The sequence below is a fragment of the Zea mays genome, chromosome 6 (assembly GCF_902167145.1).
Source record: "Zea mays cultivar B73 chromosome 6, Zm-B73-REFERENCE-NAM-5.0, whole genome shotgun sequence".
NCBI lineage: Eukaryota > Viridiplantae > Streptophyta > Magnoliopsida > Poales > Poaceae > Zea > Zea mays.
The window spans coordinates 80,183,919-80,202,076 of NC_050101.1; positions in this window are offsets into that span (position 1 = coordinate 80,183,919).

Below are 18,158 nucleotides of genomic sequence, written 5' to 3' on the forward strand. Positions count from 1 at the left end.
GGCAATGAATGCTGTGGTAACTTCACACCTACCCGTCTATTTATATAGTGCTATAGGTGTGAAGGTGAATCGTCAAGTCGCCCGCACCCGCTCAACAGTCACCCGCACTCACTGAACGGTGGACCACAGCGCGTGGGAGATGAATCGCCCGATCGCGTGTACCCGTCGTATAGTGGGGACACCTCGTGCTCGGAATATTTTAATCGTTTCTTGGCAACAAGCTCAGGGAAGGTGTTTTTCGGACCTTCGGCATTCCGAAGCCTAGGACAATTTTTCATGGATCAAGCTCGTTACGAAAAACGATGTAGCACCGCGAAGGGCTACTGTTGGGGTATGCTTCGTCGCCGAAGGTCCTATAAGAAGAAACACCTTCGGAAGATCAGCACAGAAGTAACGCCGAAGCTATCATCCAGGGAGCTTCGGCATAACGATACGCCCTAAGACGAAGGGTTGCACCGACTTAAAGATGAAAAGACCGATCGGCCCATAATAATTTGTGTCATGAGTGTAACTAGTTGTAAAGGACATAAATGTAATTTTGACCGGGCTGCGTCCCGTGTCTATAAATAGGTGAAGAGTACCCCCGTACTGTTCATGCTGACTTGTACTCGCTTGTGTATCACGCTTGTACTTTCTGTCTTCTGTCAAGCCGAAGGTACAAATGTAATTCAATATTGCTCTTATTCATTCATAATTATATAATAAAAGACAGATTATGATTCCTTATTCATGTTATTTCCCATGTTTCATATGCTTCATCTTTCATTATTATATACTGTGATTATGAAGGTACGTCCTTCATAACCTTCGTCCGAAGATCGTTATATCCTATTCCTATTTTTGTGTTGCCTTGTTCTTAATTCATAGCATTTGAGAACAAGTCTCCAACAATATCATCACATCATTTCGCATAACATCACATCATACATCATATCACATCAATGACACGAGAATTGAATACGAAGCTGATCTTCGGCAAGTGCTTCGTCAAAAAAAAGGAAGGTGTTTTGGGAAATACAATTTTATCAGCCTTGTTACAAGAAGGGATCTCTCTTTACAAAGCAAGGATATCTTTCTTTACGAAGCATGGATCTTTTTCTTTATGAAGCATGAAAAGAAGGGAAGGTGTTTTTTCGTCGAAGGCTCAAAAACGGTATGTGTGTAAATTTCATGCATCGCAAAGAAATAAACTGCAATAATTTACATATTCAATTTAGCATTACATACTCCAGATATTACATAGTTTTGTTATAGTAGAAACCTAATCTTCCTTCATTTGTTACATACATCAAGCTTTTCAAAGTGATTATTACAATAAAATTTATTCCTCTTTAAGGACTTTCTCTGCAACTTCATTCAGCAATTTGTTGACGACTTCGTCGACAATGGATTCAGCCATGTTTATGATGTCCAACGCTTCCTTCATTTTTGGATCAGCTAGGGGATCAAATGGTTCTGGCGGCGGAGATAATTCAGCTGAAGTAGGAAAAATTAATTAGTCCAAAGCCACAAAAACAAATGACGAAGCTGAAAACCAAAAAATAATACCTATACGCTTTTCACGCTCTGTAGCTTCTTCAACTTGTCTTGTTTCTACTCGGGCGTCATGGGTGTCTTTTTCACTTTTCTTTATAATCTCATGGGCCATCTCTCGGCCACCATCACCCAGACATCATTATAGAATTTTCCGCCCATCAAGGTTGCTTCAGCCGAAGGATCCTTCGTATCACCTACGGACAAGGCAGCTTCGGTCTGGGCCATGGTTTTAATATGGTCGCATCCAGCCTTCTCCAAGATGGCTGAAATTCCCCATGCACTGGAAAACGCGCAAACATCCCCGCGATCACTCAAATTTTCTTTGAAGGTTTCGGCTTCTCCACTTATCCATTCAACAAAGCCTTCGGGGTCGCCTCTTATAATGTTTTCTTCAATAGAATATGCACCCACTTTGGCGAAGCTAGCTTTTATTTTCTTTACGCAATCCAAAGACTTCTCAAAGCACCTTTCCTTGGATGTGCGAAGTTCTTCAACATTTTTCACTAGATAATTTTTCCAATATTCGCTGATTTCTTGATTAGTTTGAGCGACTGCGCATTTTTCCTTAGCTTCGGCCAGTTGCCTCCGAAGATCTTCAATTTCCGTTTTCTGGGCTTCGGCCTGAGCTTTATAGTTAGCTTCGTATTCCTTTACTTTATTTACCAATGAAATTAAGATTTTGTCTTTTTCCAGACCTTTGTTTCTCAATTCAATAACTTCTGAACGAAGTTTATTCATAGCCATTGTATAGCTTTTATCTTCAATATTCTTCTATGCCCTCAGGGCATTACTAAGAATCAAGCCCTGTAAAAAAGAAGAAAGAATTAAGTATGACAATGAAATATGCTAGTTTCCAACTTAAAAGTAAACTTTTATACCTTTATACTATTGTATGCTAGGCTGTCAGCAAGTTCATCCTTCGATAAAATCGAAAGGTCGTCTTCCAGCTTCGGGAATCCTATGCTCTTACCTATCTCCTGGCAAACAGATATTTCTTTGTTATCCGGGAGACAATACAGAAAGTCTTCTTCGTTACTACCATTGTACACTAACGCCCCCTTCAGATATTTCAATTTTTGGGCGTAGTGTCGTGCTTCTAGCATTTCTTCTTGGGATAGTTCTTTTCCCGAAGCATGATGAATGATGTAGTCAGTGCTTTTGTTCGAAGCTTCGGGAGCAGGAGCTTCGATCTTTTCAGATGCAATCCGCTCTGTCTTTTTTTCATTAGGCTCAGTAGGCTCCATCTCGGTGGGCACTGAAGGCCCAGCTTCGGCTTTAGTTTTGGCTTCGGCCTATGTTTTTGTAGCTTCAACAACTTTCTTTGTAGCAGCAGGGCTTAAGACCTTCGTAGTTTCCAGCACAACATCCAGCACGTTGCCCATTCTCCTCCTCTTGGGAGTTGCAGCAGAAGCCTTTTGCACCTTCGACAGTTTTGTCTCTATCGGAGGGCTCAGAATTTTTGGCACTTTTATTATTTCTTCAATCTTTGACTCTTCAGCCTTATCAACCTTAGCCTCGACTGGCTCGGCTATGGGTACCTTCGGCATTACGGTCGCCTCTTCCGTGCTCTGTGCAATCGGACCAGTTTCTGTTGCTTCTGCTGTTGAGGAGGACCCTGCACCGAATTCAAGCACTACGGCCGGTTCAATATAACGCGGCCGATGGGTCAGAACCTTCACCTTTTTGCTCTTCATCACAGGCTCAGCTGGGATGACCGAAGCAGCAATCTTCCTCTTTTTCCCTTGCCCTCGCAGCGGGTAGCGATAATCAGGGTATATGAAGCCGATCGCATCAAAAACTCTGTTCAGTCTTTTCTTCCCCTAACCTCTGAAGGCTGTGGACAGAGCATTATCTTTGGCCTTGGAGTAAGCTCCAAGCAGCTCATCGCTGGTAGCTTCAATACACTTCAGCCAATCGTCATTTGGCTCATCAAACTTCTCCCTAAATCTGAAGGTATATTTCAGTCAGACCAGACCACCATCACTAGAATCAGTGGTGGTCTCCTTTGGCATTTCCTAGCTCTCCACAAGCGGCCATACCCTAAAGGATATATGTTCCTGAATCAAATCTCTTGTGCCAATGAAGGAGCAAACAGTGCTGAAAGCCCTCTGACATGCTTCAACTGCGTCATCAATTTCCACCTTCGGCCTTCGAAGGCCGAAGCATGACCAGATGGGGTGCTGGATGATCTCTTTAATGTCTTCCCTTGCCTTTAAATCATTCTTCACATAAAACCATTCTTCCATCCTAGTTCTGGGCCATCTCTTCCGGAATGTTGGCACTGGGTGGCTTGCGTTGGGGCGAGCGATAAATCCATAAGAACCGAAGTTGTTGTGGTACTGTTCTTTACCAGTGGCCTTTGTCTCATATAAAAGCTTGTGCATGCTGCAGAAGCACATCGCGCTTGGCTATAGCCCCTGACTCCTTACTGCCCACACAAAAATCCCCATCCTAATAATAGCCTTGGGGTGATCTGATGAAGGAAGATCTGGTATATCTTCAACACTTAAACCACAAACTTGCTCAGCGGGAACCGGAGACCAGCCTTAAAAAAGCTTCGGTAGATAACAACTTCATTCTCCTCTGGAGCGGGGGCAGTGCTGTCTCCTCCAACTCTAACTATAGACATGTCACGAAAGTACCTTCCTCTCATGTTGTCAAGATGACTCGGTTTAATAGTTGATTTTCCAAAGACAGTATGGCTTGGCCGCCAAGGCCGATCTTTAGAATCTTCGTCTCCACTCTCCACATCATAATTATCACTATCATCAGTATCTTCGGACAAACCTTCTAGAATCTCTTTAGTAATCTTCTCTGTGTTTGTTTTTGACATAGACTCAACAAACCCGGCGACAAAAGGATCCGCAACTTTCTTTTCTTCAAACAACTTTGTCTCCTCAGATAGCTTCTCTCTGCAGTCATTTTCTTTTCCTCAGTCATCTTCTCCCCAGACATGGTGAAACACATCCTTAAACCGAAGCACGAAAAGCTTGAAAATCAGGCGAGAGCTAGTGAGCAAGAGCTAACAATTTGAGACAATAAAACAAATGGCAGAAATGGCGTATAGAATGTTGCCGCTATAGTTTATATTTATACGCCCGGTGCGTTGCAACTTGGTGGTCCTGTCTGTCATTGACTATTGCTATTCTAGCAAAGGGAAGGTGTTTTTTCGGACCTTCAGCTTAAGGCCTTCATTCATGTCGCAGTCTGAATTTGTTGTTATAACAAATTAATACTGCGAGGGGCTACTGTTGGGGGCCTTCGTCTTCCGAAGGTCCTCAAAAACATAATTAACAATGTTTCCTGAGTGTAATATATGTACAGGAATCTTCGGACATTGGATAAAGCCGTACACAATATGAAAAGTGGGGTCAGGATGAAGGTCGAACCAGTTCCGAAGCTATGCACAAGGAAGCTTCGGCTCAACGACAGAAAGGGGAACTGACTTAAAGGGGAAAAGGCTATCTAGTCCTTGTTGGATTGTCATTAAGTCAATAGTAAACATAAAGGGCATGAATGTAATTTTACACAGGCTACGCCATGTGCCTATAAATAGATGAACAGTACCCCCTACTGTTCACGCTGACTTGTACTCGCTCGTGCGTCATGCTTGTACTTTTGCCTTCTATCAAACCGAAGGTACAAATGTAATTCAATATTGTTCTTATTCATCCATGATTATATAATAAGGACATATAAATGATGTTATATGATTATTCATGTTATTTCTCATGTTTCATATGCTTCTTCTTTCATCAATGTAAACTGTGATGATGAAGGTATGTCCTTCATGACCTTCGTCCGAAGATCGTTATATCCTAAGGGAAATAATGCTTCAAAGGACGAAGGGCATTAACCATTAACTTCTTTCTGTGTTGCCTTGTTCTTAATTCATAGCATTTGAGAACAAGTCCCCAACAGTGCCCCAGCGCGAAGGGGTCTATCATGGCTGTTGCGATGCCCCCTCTAGCAGTGCTAGCGACAGCCGGGAGGGTGCCTTCACCACTGCAGGCTACTGTGGTGGCGGTGGCGGAGGAGACTAGAGAGGCCTGCCGAGAGTTGTTCGTGGATGACTACCTGGTAGGAGATGTTGGCATGTTCAATGCCCAGACGGGGCTACTGCCTGGCGGTGAGTGTGGTTATTTCTATGTGGATTTTGTATAATGATATGTGTTCTTGTGCTAATCTATGTCTTGGCTATAGGGACTGAAGCTGGGCAGTTGGTGGTGGCACCGGTGAAGCCTGCTGAAGGGAGGGCTCCAGTGAAGACTTCAGCGGTGACTTCGCTGGGCCCATGGGCACAATTTTGCGCTGAAGCTGACGGGGGCGGAGAAGTCGCTGGCGCATCTGCAGTCAAGGGCATGGCGGCAGCCATCGCGCGATGGCTGCGCTATGTGAGTTTTTCTAACCGTAAACTTTATAATACCAGGCTGCTATTTTTGCCGACCAAGTGGCATCTAGGCGCTGGTGAATGCTGCGACCTCTCAATTTCATTCCAAAAGGAAGAGGCTAAAGGACAAGATAGAGCACCTACAGATCCAACATACCGAGGTCGTGAGAGATAAGTCTACGATCGAGAACAAGAGCCGGAACCTTATGGAGAAGGTTGGGTTGCCTAAAAATACAATGAGAATCTCGATCTCAGGCTGAATGAGGAGGAGGATGCCGTCGATCCAGTGAAGACAGAGACCCAGGCTGCTCGCGCGGAGGCCCAAGCCACCTAGAGGCGAACTGCCGAGCTAGAGCTTGAGGTGAAGAGTATGCATGCCTATCGCGAGAAGGTGGAGGCCGCAACATGGGCTAGCATGGACCGGGCGCACACGCTTTTGTTGATGCTTACCGTGATCTGGGTGCACAGACGACCCCCTTCGACATGTGAGAAGGGGAGGTGGGGACCCGCTTCCTTGGATGGTTGTAGGAGGAGCTAGAGTCCCTCCCGTCTATCGTGACGGGGCTCATGTTCTATACGTAGCTTGTTACCTGCGAGAGGGTGACGAATGCCTTTTCTCGTGAGGGCTACAGAAATTTTGAAGCCTTTGACCGAAGTTATGAGGACTTCGACCAAGGAGTTTTTGAGGTTGAAGACGACGTGCTAAAGCGCTCAGCCGGAGCGCTTTATGATCGGATATGGGGCCCTCACAGTAGCGGAGTCATTTGAGAGAGGGCCGATGGGGCACTGGCTCAGGTATGTGATTACTCGATTGTTTGGGGCATTCTCTATTTGTTTTTCTAATGCGCTAGTATGTTGTCTTCGCAGGCGATGAGGAACGTAGAGATCGAAGACCTCACAGGCCTGGAGAGCTCGGTGGCCGCACAAGCTGCTAATGAGGAGGCGGGTACCGAGGAGCAGTCTTCGCTCGGGAACGGGGGTGGTACTGACCCTGGAGTGGCAGGTACCTCACAGTCGTCTGCCTCTGCCTCGGTGTAATGATTGTAGGATTGTTGTAACAATACTTTGACTATATGTTTATACCTAAAGTCGGCTGCTACGCAGGTTCTGGTGACTAGGCCTACACAAGCAGATTTTGGCCTATTGGGCAAAGGGAAAGAAATATTTGATGTTGTGGAAAATGTTAAAGCTTTTGCTTTGTCGGAGTCCGACAGGGTTTAGCAAGGGGTGTCTGATTTTGATTCATGGTCATTGGGTAGCGAAAGATTTCAGAGTCCATTCGCAAGGATGGATGACGAGTCCTCAGAAAAGGACTTAGATTTTTTTGAAGCGTTAGATGTGTCTGCAGAAGAGTCTAAGACAGTGGAGTCTTCGTCTAGGGTCTCGCTGACTGCAGCTAGAGGCAAGAGAAGAGTTGGAGAACCGAAACGAAGATTGGGAGTAGCTAGTGAGCCACCCGAAGGCATTGGAGGCCCCCGGAGGCATCATCATATGGGAATGGATGTGCCTCGTATGTAGGTTTCGCTGCATGAGGTGCTCCACATGTAACCTCGGCGTCCTTAAGGATGGGATAGGGTGTGGTCAGATGAGGGACCTCGCCGGATCATCCTTGCGGCGACAATCGGTCGAGGCTTTGAAGAATACGACCTTAGGGCTCTTTTTTACGGCAAAGAGCTTAGGATTATGTTGTTTAATTTGCGGGAGGCTGGCTTGATTCCTGAAGGTGGAACCTTTGTAATATTTTACATTGGGATAGTCGTGCCTTGGCGAATTAAGTGAAAACGCTGCCCTCGCCCCCCTTCACCGAGGAATGGCTATGTGAGTCTTTGTTTGTTGAATGCGCTAAGGATTTTTTTCCTTTTTCTGTAAGTGGTGATTTCGCGCTCTTAGGTATTTTCGCTTGCTTGTGCTAATCCGGCTGCACCCTTAGGTGGCTTTTTGCTTGGATAGATTTTGTGTCTCTCTGATGACTTCACACCTTTAGGTGGTATGGCGCACTTGTTGTGCTAATTCGGCTGCACCCTTAGGTGGCTTTTTGCTAGGATAGATGTTGCATCTTTTAGACGACTTCGCACCCTTAGGTGGTATGGCACACTTGTTGTGCGAATCTGGTTGCACCCTTAGGTGACTTTTTGCCCAGATAGGTTTGATTTGTCGCACACAATGGCTGACTTAAGATTTGCCGTCGTGGTGACTATCCTGCCGTTGAATGGTGAAGGCCGACCTCTCTGCCTTTTTCAACTTTTTCGAGACATACTTTTTTCTTTTGTGGGGGCATTTTCCTGTTTATTTTATTACATTGCACCACCTCATTAAAAACATCGCCCTCTGCGAGGAAAAGAGGGTGGGCCTAATCGGAGTGATGTGTCAGGAATTGTTACGAAGGCGCGAAGGTCCTGGCTATGTGCCGTCTCACAGATAGAATTTTCTTAGATTGTCTACATTCAATGAATGTTCAAGGTCTTCGCTTATTTCCCTTGCAAGTCTGTATGTGTTTGGGGATGTTTCTTTTTTATGATGAAAGGTCCTTCCCATTTTGGCCTGAGTTTGCCTCTGGATTCTGTTCTACTAGTCTAGATGAGAACGAGGTCCCCCTCTTCAAATTCTTTAGGAGTGATGGCTTTGTCTCTCCAGGCCTTCGTTGCTACTTGGTACTTGCTTAATGTGTCGAGGACATTGATATGGTCCCCGTCAAGGAAGTCTTTTGTTGTCGGCTCGTCGATGTCTGGGATGGCCTTGGGGTTTGTCCTAGGTGAGCCATGCTTGAGCTCGTACAGAGTCATTGCCTCTGTTTCATACATTAGTCTGAATGGGGTGAACCCGGTGGCATGGGACTCAGTTGTGTTGAGTGCCCACATGGCCTCGGGTAATTGCTCCGCCCACTTGCCCTTTTTATCTTCTAGTAGTCTTTTTTGGTTGCGGTGAAGATTTTACCGATTGGATTGTGGGTGGTAGACTGATGCAAAGAATGCTTGTGTACCAATGGAAGCACATAATTCACTGAAATCTTGATTGTCAAATAGTTTTCCATTGTCCACCGTCAACTCAGAGGGGACTCCAAAGCGACAGACGATATTCTGCTAGAAGAACTTTTGTGCTATCTTCACTATGTTCATTGATACAGCTCTTGCTTCGATCCACATGGTGAAATATTCTACTGCAATGAAAGCAAATTTGATGTTGCCTTGCGCAGTGGGCAATGGTCTGACTATGTCAAGGCCCCATCGTGGTAATGGCCAGGAGTGGGCGATCAGCTTTGTGAACTGCGAGGGGCACCCACTCTAGGTGATAATTTTTGGCACGCTTCACCATGAGTGGACCACTCGGTTTGCCACGCACACGATGGCTGGCCAGTAGAAACTCTAGCACATGGCCTTTGTGGCAAGGGATTCAGGCCCTGAGTGTGAACTACATATTCCTCTGTGGACTTCTCAGAGGAGTTCAATGCCCTCGACCGTTGTGATGCACTTGAGCATAGGTTGACTTATTCCCTAAGGGCTAGTTTGGAAACTCAAATCCCCTTAGGTATTGAAGGGGATTGGACACGAAATTAGTTCATTTCCACCCCAATCCCCTCCAATCCCAAAGGGGATTTGAGGTTCCCAAAGTAGCCCTAAAGGTATAGCTGCCCATCTATCACTGCGAAGTCATGGCTTCGATGCTTCAATGTTTTGGCCTCGACCTGGTTAATGGGGTGATAGTGGCCTTGAAGATATAGGGTTATGGGTGCACACCAGTCTTCGGTCATTATTAGATTTACAATTCTGTGGCCCTCAGGATCTTCTATGATTTGCTAGCCTTCGGGATTTCTTATGGCCGGTGTGCCAATTTTGTGGAAGAACACATTTGATGCCAGGGGGTCGCTTTTCGCTACCGCTTTTGCTAGCATGTCGGCCTCTATGTTCTTGCTCCGCTCTATGTGCTGTAATGTGAACCCTTTGAATTGATTTTCCAGGCTTTGCACAGCTGATAAATATTGCATAAGGACTGGCTCTTTGGCAGAATATTCCTTTTCGATGTGTCCTGCGACAATCTTGTAGTTGGTTTTGACTATACATGTTGTTACCCCTAGGGCTTTGAGTTTTTGAAGTCCAAGAATAACAACTTCATATTCTGCTATGTTGTTTGTGCATTTGTCTGATTCGAGCGCGAAGCTGAGACGCGTGGCCTATCTGTATTTAATACCTGAGGGTGATGTAATGATTGTTGCAGCGCCTACCCCGGCATGACACCATGCACCGTTGTTGTAGATGGTCCAAGTTTTTTCTGTGCTCTGCTGGTGTGGGTCCGAAGGCCCTATCCATTCTAGTATGAAATCAGCAAAGACCTGGGATTTTATTGTTGTTCTTGGCTCAAATGTGACATTGTAGCCAGAGAGCTCGGCTACCCACTTGGCTATTCTGGCGGATGCTTCGGGATTTCTGAATAAGTCACCTAGACCTCGGTCAGTGGTGATTCTTATTTTGTGTGCCTCAAAGTAATGTCTGAGTTCGTGTGAAGCCATGATGACTTTGTATGTTATCTTTTCTAGTTCTGTCATGTTGCACTTGGAACTAGTGAGGACCTCAGAGATGAAGTGGACCGGACAATACTGGGGCCTGCCATTTTTGCACCTTTCTTGTACCAGAGTTGCGCTGACCGCGTTGGGCGATGCTGCAACGTAAAGCATGAGTTGTAATGCAGGGTCTGAGCTAGTTAGAGTTATGAGTTCATACAAGTACTGCATTAGTGATTCGAAGGCTGCAGCCTGCTTACGGCCCCAGGCAAAGTCCTTGGCTCCGCGCAACATTTTCATGAAAGGGAGACACCGCTCGGTGGACCGTGAGATAAATCTGTTGAACGCTGCGAGTCTTCCTGTCAATCATTGGACATCTCGGGTCGACTGAGGTGGAGCCATGTCCATTATGGTCTATATCTTACTTGGGTTTGCTTCTATGCCTCTATGGGATACTAGATAGCCAAGTATCTTGCCTTGCCGAATGTCGAATATGCACTTTTGGGGGTTTAAGCAAAGTCTGGCTTCACGCATGTTGGCGAATGTTTCTGTGAGGTCTTAGAGATTGTCTTCTTTATTCTTGCTTGCGATGACTATGTCATCGACGTAGGTGAAATTGTTGCGACCCATCTTGCTCTCTAGAATGCTTTTGGTAGCCTTGAGAAGGTGGAGCCGACGTTTTTAAGCCTTCGGGCATTCGCACAAAGCAGTATGTGCCGAAGGGTGTTATTAAACTTGTCTTTGCCTTGTCCTCCTCCTTCATGTAAATCTGGTGGTATCCCGAAAAACAATCGAGCAGGGACATGACTTCGCATCCTGCCATTGAGTCGACAATATTGTATATTCTTGGTAGGGGGAAATTGTCTTTTGGGCAAGATTTATTAAGACTAGTGAAGTCTATGCACATTCTCCATTTTCCATTTTCCTTCTGTATACATAATAATGAGCTAACTAGTAAGCTAGAGAACATTGGTAGCACCCCAGGAGCACTTTAATTAAAATTCCTGAAGTTATTAAGAAAGATGCTTCTACTTCTTGCTTTGATTTAATTGATTATTCTAATCACTGTAATCAATTTCTTGTTAAGAATGTTGTTATAGAAACAAGTTCGGATGAGATTGTAATGGAGAATGAGCAATTAAGGCAAGAGGTGGCTCGCCTAGGCAAGGCTTTGTATGACAAGAAAGGCAAAGCCAAACAAACCCAACCTCCTTAGGATAACACCACTACGGGAGTGAACAAGTCCGTGGAGGTGGAAACTGTGGTTTGTAGGCTATGCCACAAGGAAGGCCACAAGTCTTACAAATGCAAGGCAAAGATCGGGGATAAGTAAAAGAAAAGGACAACAAGCAAAATCTCCAACACCTACATCTACAAGGTGGACAAAAGACCGCTACACCATCAAGAAGAAAAAATGGAAAGGTGATAGCAATCAAGGCCAACAAGCAAGCCAACAAAGGAATGGGGGCCAAATGCATCTGGGTGCCAAAGGAGATTATCTCAACCATGAAAAGCACTAAGGTTTGGGTCCCAAGAGGGAAGTGAGAAGTCCGAAGGACTATGGGGAATTTGGAGACTTGACAAAATTGGGATGTATATCATGGGATGCACCACATCAGATCAAGTCTATTGCCAAGTGGGTTAGTGAATACTTTGGACCCAAATTCCCCACCCATGACTAAGGTAACTAGATTTATTGAATTTCCTTGTTTTTAGATATGCGTATCTAATTTCTTGTATCTAGTTTTACCTTTCATGCTTAGTTTTACATGTGGTATTTACTTTTGATTAGAGATGCATGCATACTAGGTCAATCATCTGGCAGGAATGCTCGTTTTCAATTCATATTCTCGAGCAAACCTACATGGTTTAAAATGTTTAGTTAAGTTTCACACATAGCTTATTTAAAATTCCTAAATGGATGACACTAATGTTTTGTCTCCAAACTTATATTCTCCAAGTCGTGTCATGTTGACTTATTTGTGTCAATGCTCGGATTATAGATAATTTGCCTCTCTTGATCTCAAAATCAAAGTGCATGTCTCCTACAAGTATTCGAAACTCGTATGCACATATTTAGGGGGAGGTTACTCTATAATCTAAGTCTTTGAGACTAACACCTGCTTTTAAGTCTATTATGTGTTTAGTAGTCTCATTGAATGAAAATGGAGTCCCTGGAGAAAGACAGTAAGGTTCTACTCCAAATCTACAAGTGTTTTCAAGCTCCGCAAGTGGTTTCATTCCACTATCGGTATCATTTACATGTCTTCTCCAGATTGTGATTAGACTATATTACATATCTTATGCTTCCCATGTTGCTAAATGCATATGTTGTTAGAATATATCTTTTACCGATGCATAGGGGAGTTAGTCTATTCAATCATGTCTTGTCCTCTCTCTTTCACATGTGCTCTTTCTAAGTAGAGGATCTCCGACAGGTAGAGTATGTCTTCTTTCATACAAAGGGGGACAAATATTCTTTCAAAGGGGTAGAACACTCTTTTAGGGGGAGAAATCTTTTTAGAGGGCAAGTCTTTTATTTGCTTCCTATATGCTTTTAAATGTCTTCCTTTTCAGTGTTTGATTCCAAAGGGGGAGAAGTTTTAGGGACCAAAGCAATTCAAATTATTTCAAACACCAAACACCACCAAATTTAAAAATTTTAAATCTTGAGCTTACAAGTAGTTTTGGTTCTACAAGTAGTTTTGGTCTAAAATAGGAAGTATGTGGATTATGGAGTTAGGGAAAGGCTTATGTCCATAATCTCACATTATGGGGACCTTCATGCATCCTAGCAAGTAGATTGCATATTTTCATCAAAATATTTGTTTTATTTGCTTGCTTTGTTGTGTTGTCATCAGTCACCAAAAGACGGAGATTGTAAGGAAAATGGACCTCGGTCCATTTGACTAATTGATTTTGGTGTTTGATGATCAACATAACCTGTGGACTAATGTGTTTGCAAGTGTTTGTGTTTGTAGTTAACAGGATGCGAAGAGGTTTGCACTGAGGCTCTAAGGATGCAACACCTCAAAAGAAGACCTAAAAGATGTGTAGAAGTCCAAGACTCAAGACCAAAAGAAGCCCAAGAAAATAGTGAAGAAATCCAAGAAGTGGGTAGTCAGCCATCCCTCTAGTGGTGCACCGGACATGTCCGATGTGCACCAAACTGTCCAGTGTGCACTAAACAGTCTGCGTAGAGAGCTCCGCAAAACTGGACTCTCGGGTTCTGTAGCACCGGACAGTCTGGCCAACTGTCGGCAATGGGTCTTCCAACGGTCGACTGCTATAGCCCTCAATGGTCGACTAACATGACTAGGGCACCGGACATGTCCAGTGCGCACCGGACTGTCTAGTGCGCCTGATGACAGAAACAACCAGCTTTCTGTCCAACGGCTATAATTGAGGGGAGGCTATTTATACCCCTCCAACCAGCCATTTGAAGGTGTGGGAGCCCAAGCAACATACCAACACAAGTTATATACATTTCCATGTGCTCAAACACCCAAATGCTTAATAGAATCACTCGGTGATTAGAGTAGGTGCTTAGCGAAGTGCTTAGGTTAGTTAGACCGCTTACACGCTTGCTCTAGGTGATTTCTAGTTAGTTGAGAGAGTTTAGAAAAACCCACATAACCCCTTGGCTCTTGCGTGAGTCATTGTAATATTGTATTGAGTGGGGCGAGAGTCTTGCGAGACCATGATAACCGAGTTTGTGTCACGACCACCACCGTGTACCGGAGGGAAAGAGGCTCGCGACATTTTGGTCGAAAGCTCAATAGTGGAGATGGCGGGGAGCGTCCAAGAGGAGCCGGAAGGGGAGCACCACTTGCGAGTGGAGAAGGCATGTGGCTCTCTATGGAGTTACTTGACCGTGGTGCTTGGCCCTCGCGTGGGCTAACCTTTTCGTAGGGGCACCAACAAGGATTAGTCGGAACCTTGTGTGGTTCCAGATACCTCGGCAAAAATATCGGTGTCATCCATGAGAGTTTGATTTCTCTACTAGCTCTTTTACCTTCCGCATTTACATTAAGTACTTAAGTTTCAATCTCTCCTTTCTAATTAGAATATTTAGGATTGAAACTTAGGTTTTGTGGTAGAGATAGCAACACTTAGACAAAACCTAGTTTGCACATTCTGGATTGCTTATTTACATAAGTTTTGTTCTATGGATTTATTTGTGGCTTAGTTTAGAAAGAAGTTTTTTAGAAGTCCTAATTCACCTCGCTCTTAGGCGTCACCATTTCCCATAGCATGCTACATACACAAGTTGATCTTGCGAAATTCCAAATGAGGTATAGATAGTTCACCAAGCTAGAATCAAACTCTAGTGCATGTGAATACCTAGTGATTAATTGGAACATTATTGGGTAAAGAAGAGTGATCAAGGGCACAACTTGCCTTCAACGAGCTCCTGCTTAGTATTTTCCACATGCTGAGTACCGGCTTCCTCGGTCACTTGCTCGTTTACTCGCAATAATACAAACAAACAAGGTATAGGAGAATTAACATCACAACAAACATGAGCACAAATTGCATAATAATGATCTATGTGTTGCTACGAGATCGTAGGTTCGAAAACCACTAAAATCGAAGTTAAAATGAATAAGATATGATTTTCCAAAGTGTAGGTGATTAAATAGTAAATATGAATCCCACATTCTTATAATTCATGTTAGAATATATTAAATAGTGGAAACTGATATATTCCAGGTCACAACTTGATTATAAATCTTACTTTAGTCAAACAGTAATTATGATCCAATTAATCTTTACTAAAAGTTAGTCAAATAAACACAAGCTAAATAGATATCTAATTATAAAAGTATGTGAGATGCCACAATGAGTACTATTAACACTTAGATAATTTTATTACAAAGTCAACGCAACTAGAACGAGTCAAAAAGGAGTTAAAATGAAATAGTTATGCATTTTATAAGGTTTTTAGAATTACTTTGGCATTAAAAATCAAATTTGAATTAATTTTATCCATATCTAGAAATTCATGGACTGCGGCCACTATTTCTTTGAAATCCAGGGTCTACTTTGTAAATTTTAGGACCTAGCCATAATTTCGTTTGAACTAATCTAGACGGCGAGTTGTTAAACTATAACTCGAGGGGCTCTTTTGTAAGTCATCCTAGCCGAAGGGGTACAGTGAAATACTGGTCGTTGGATCTAAGATCACCCGGCTATGATTTTAATCTACCAGAGATCTGATTCAGACCATGGATACGTGGATCAACGGCCCTAGATTAGCCCCTCATCCGAAGCGGTACGCCCCGGTGTCCTTTGATCCCGAGATCAACGGTCTAGATGTACAATTCCCTCGATCCCACTGTATCCAAATCCAACGGTCCCGGTTTAATGTACCGAGATCCATCCCGATCGCTAGATCGAATATCTACGGTCCGTAGCCGATGAGGCGAGACAGTACATCGTCTTTTAATCCCAGCCACGCGCCGCTTGATCGACGGTCCATGCGACCCCAACGTTCCCTCCCCCTCCGCCACCCAGGCTCTGCAGCGGCGCCAATCGTACTTTGGCGGAGTTTACGCCGGCGAGTGGCGTTATCCCATAATCAAGCCACAACTTCCAAGCCGAAGCACGCTACACGAGCAATAGAATACGACGAACACGCGGGAATTCATATCAACATTTGCGTCGAGTTGTGCTCTGACTGCGGAGGGATGCAGTCCGCGGCGGACTATCATCGACGGCGAGCAATTCCGGAGGCGCTGGCGATGAATGCCGAGTGGCGCGGCTTCGACCACCCTCCCTCTGGAATACCCAAATTTTGGAGTAGATATAAATATGTATGAATATGAGACCTTTTAAAAGTCTATACGATTATTATTATTATTATTATTATTATTATTATTATTATTATTATTATTATTATTATTATTATTATTATTATTATTATTATTTTCTCTCCTTCCTTCTCTTTCTATGCATATAACACAATTATTTTGATTTTAACAACTAGTGATTAAAATGAGTATGCATCTCATGCTAAAATTTTGATTGATCATTTAGATTTGAGATGTTGACTCATATATAAATATGAAAATTAGAATTTGGAAACAAAAAAAAGAAAAGGGGAATCCCTAAGCATCTAGGCCGAATTTGTTCATGCTAGCCACCGTTTGCCCAAATCCGGTTGTGCTCGTTGCTGCGACATCGCCATTGGTGGGACCCTTTCCCCTGGCTAGCTGGGTTGGTCGAGAAAAAGTCGTCGTAACCGCTTGAGCTCCAACGTCCGCGTGATTGCAGGGGACTCCATCGCCAAGTATATAGTGCCCCCAAGAGCCGCCCACCTGCGTTCCTTCATCCTAGGCCAGCCTCGCCAACTCCGTTTCGAGAGCAGCGAAGCAATCGTCCTAGAAAAAGGGGGGAATCGCCGATGAAGCTCGCTGGGCGGAGCACCCTCGCTCCTCGACGTTAGCACCGTATCTCCCATTCTGAGGGCCTGTTGGCGTGTGTTGACCTAAGGTACCGCAATCAAGTGCATCTGTCTCGTTCAATTTAGTACCTTTGTGCCTGGAGAAAGAAACCCATCGGAGTAGCTACAATGTCGCTTAGCTTGGGTCTCTGCGATGGGATGTCGCGACCCCGCCGGAGTCATCCGCCCCTGCGCTTGTCTCCTGTGCTCGCCATCTTGGTCCTAGGGTCATGGTATTTTTTTTTTTGGCTCGCTGGGGGCAGGGGCGGTGTGCACGGGGCGTAGCCATGGCGCTGCCGTGGAGCTAGGTGCCTCCGCCGGCGTGTGATCGGACCGGGAAGGGAGGCACTGGAGAGTTGTCCGCCTGGCCGTTGGATGCTCCACCAACGGATGGATAGTATTTGGACCTGTCTATTTGATCTATAGCATTGATCGACTGATGGAGGGCCCAGATTAGAAGTAGCGTGTCCGTTTGGCCAGGGTCTATACTGGCGGTTGGATCTTGATCGGACGAATCCGTGTGGTCGTGGGTGTTTAAAATCTGAACCGTAGGATGCGGATCAGGCGGCCTAGGTTACTTACTAGTTTGAAGTGTACCGGATCTAATTCGGACCGTAGGTGCTAGATCGAATGGCTCGCGTGGCTAGATACCCCTTGGGCTGAGCGCTTTTGCGTACCAGCGACTGGACTTTATAGAAATCAACCCGCCGACCACTGCTAGGGTAAAGTAATTACAACCGTGCCTTGAATTTTTATAGTAAACCCTATAGGAGGCGTTTGGTTACACCAAATGTAACGTGATCTAATTACGTCTGTAAAGGGATACCCATACAACTGTTTGGTTAGATGTAGTCTGTAATAGATACCATGTAATCAAATACATCATTTATTCAATTCCCCAGTAAATCAATATCACTCGATCCGCGACACTTTCCTCTCCCTTCGCGACGCCGACGCTTTCCTTCGCGACGCTTTCCTCGCGTTGCCTCCCTTCTCGTCGCCGCCTCCCTCGCGTCGGCCGTCGCCTCCCCCGCATCGGCCGTCGCCCCTCACCGGTGAGTATCGTCCTCTCCCTCTCCCTCCCTCTCTGGATCCTGTCTCCCTCCCTCTCTGGATCCCGTCGGGTGGTGTGGATCTGGCAGTCGCAGTAGCAGTATGGGTGGTGACCTGATGGGATCTTCGCAGTAGCAGTATGGGTGGTGTGGATCTTCGCAGTCGCAGTAGCTCTATCCTTTCTCCCTCTCTCCCTCTCCCTCCATTATGGGTGGTGACCTGACGGGATGCGAACCAAG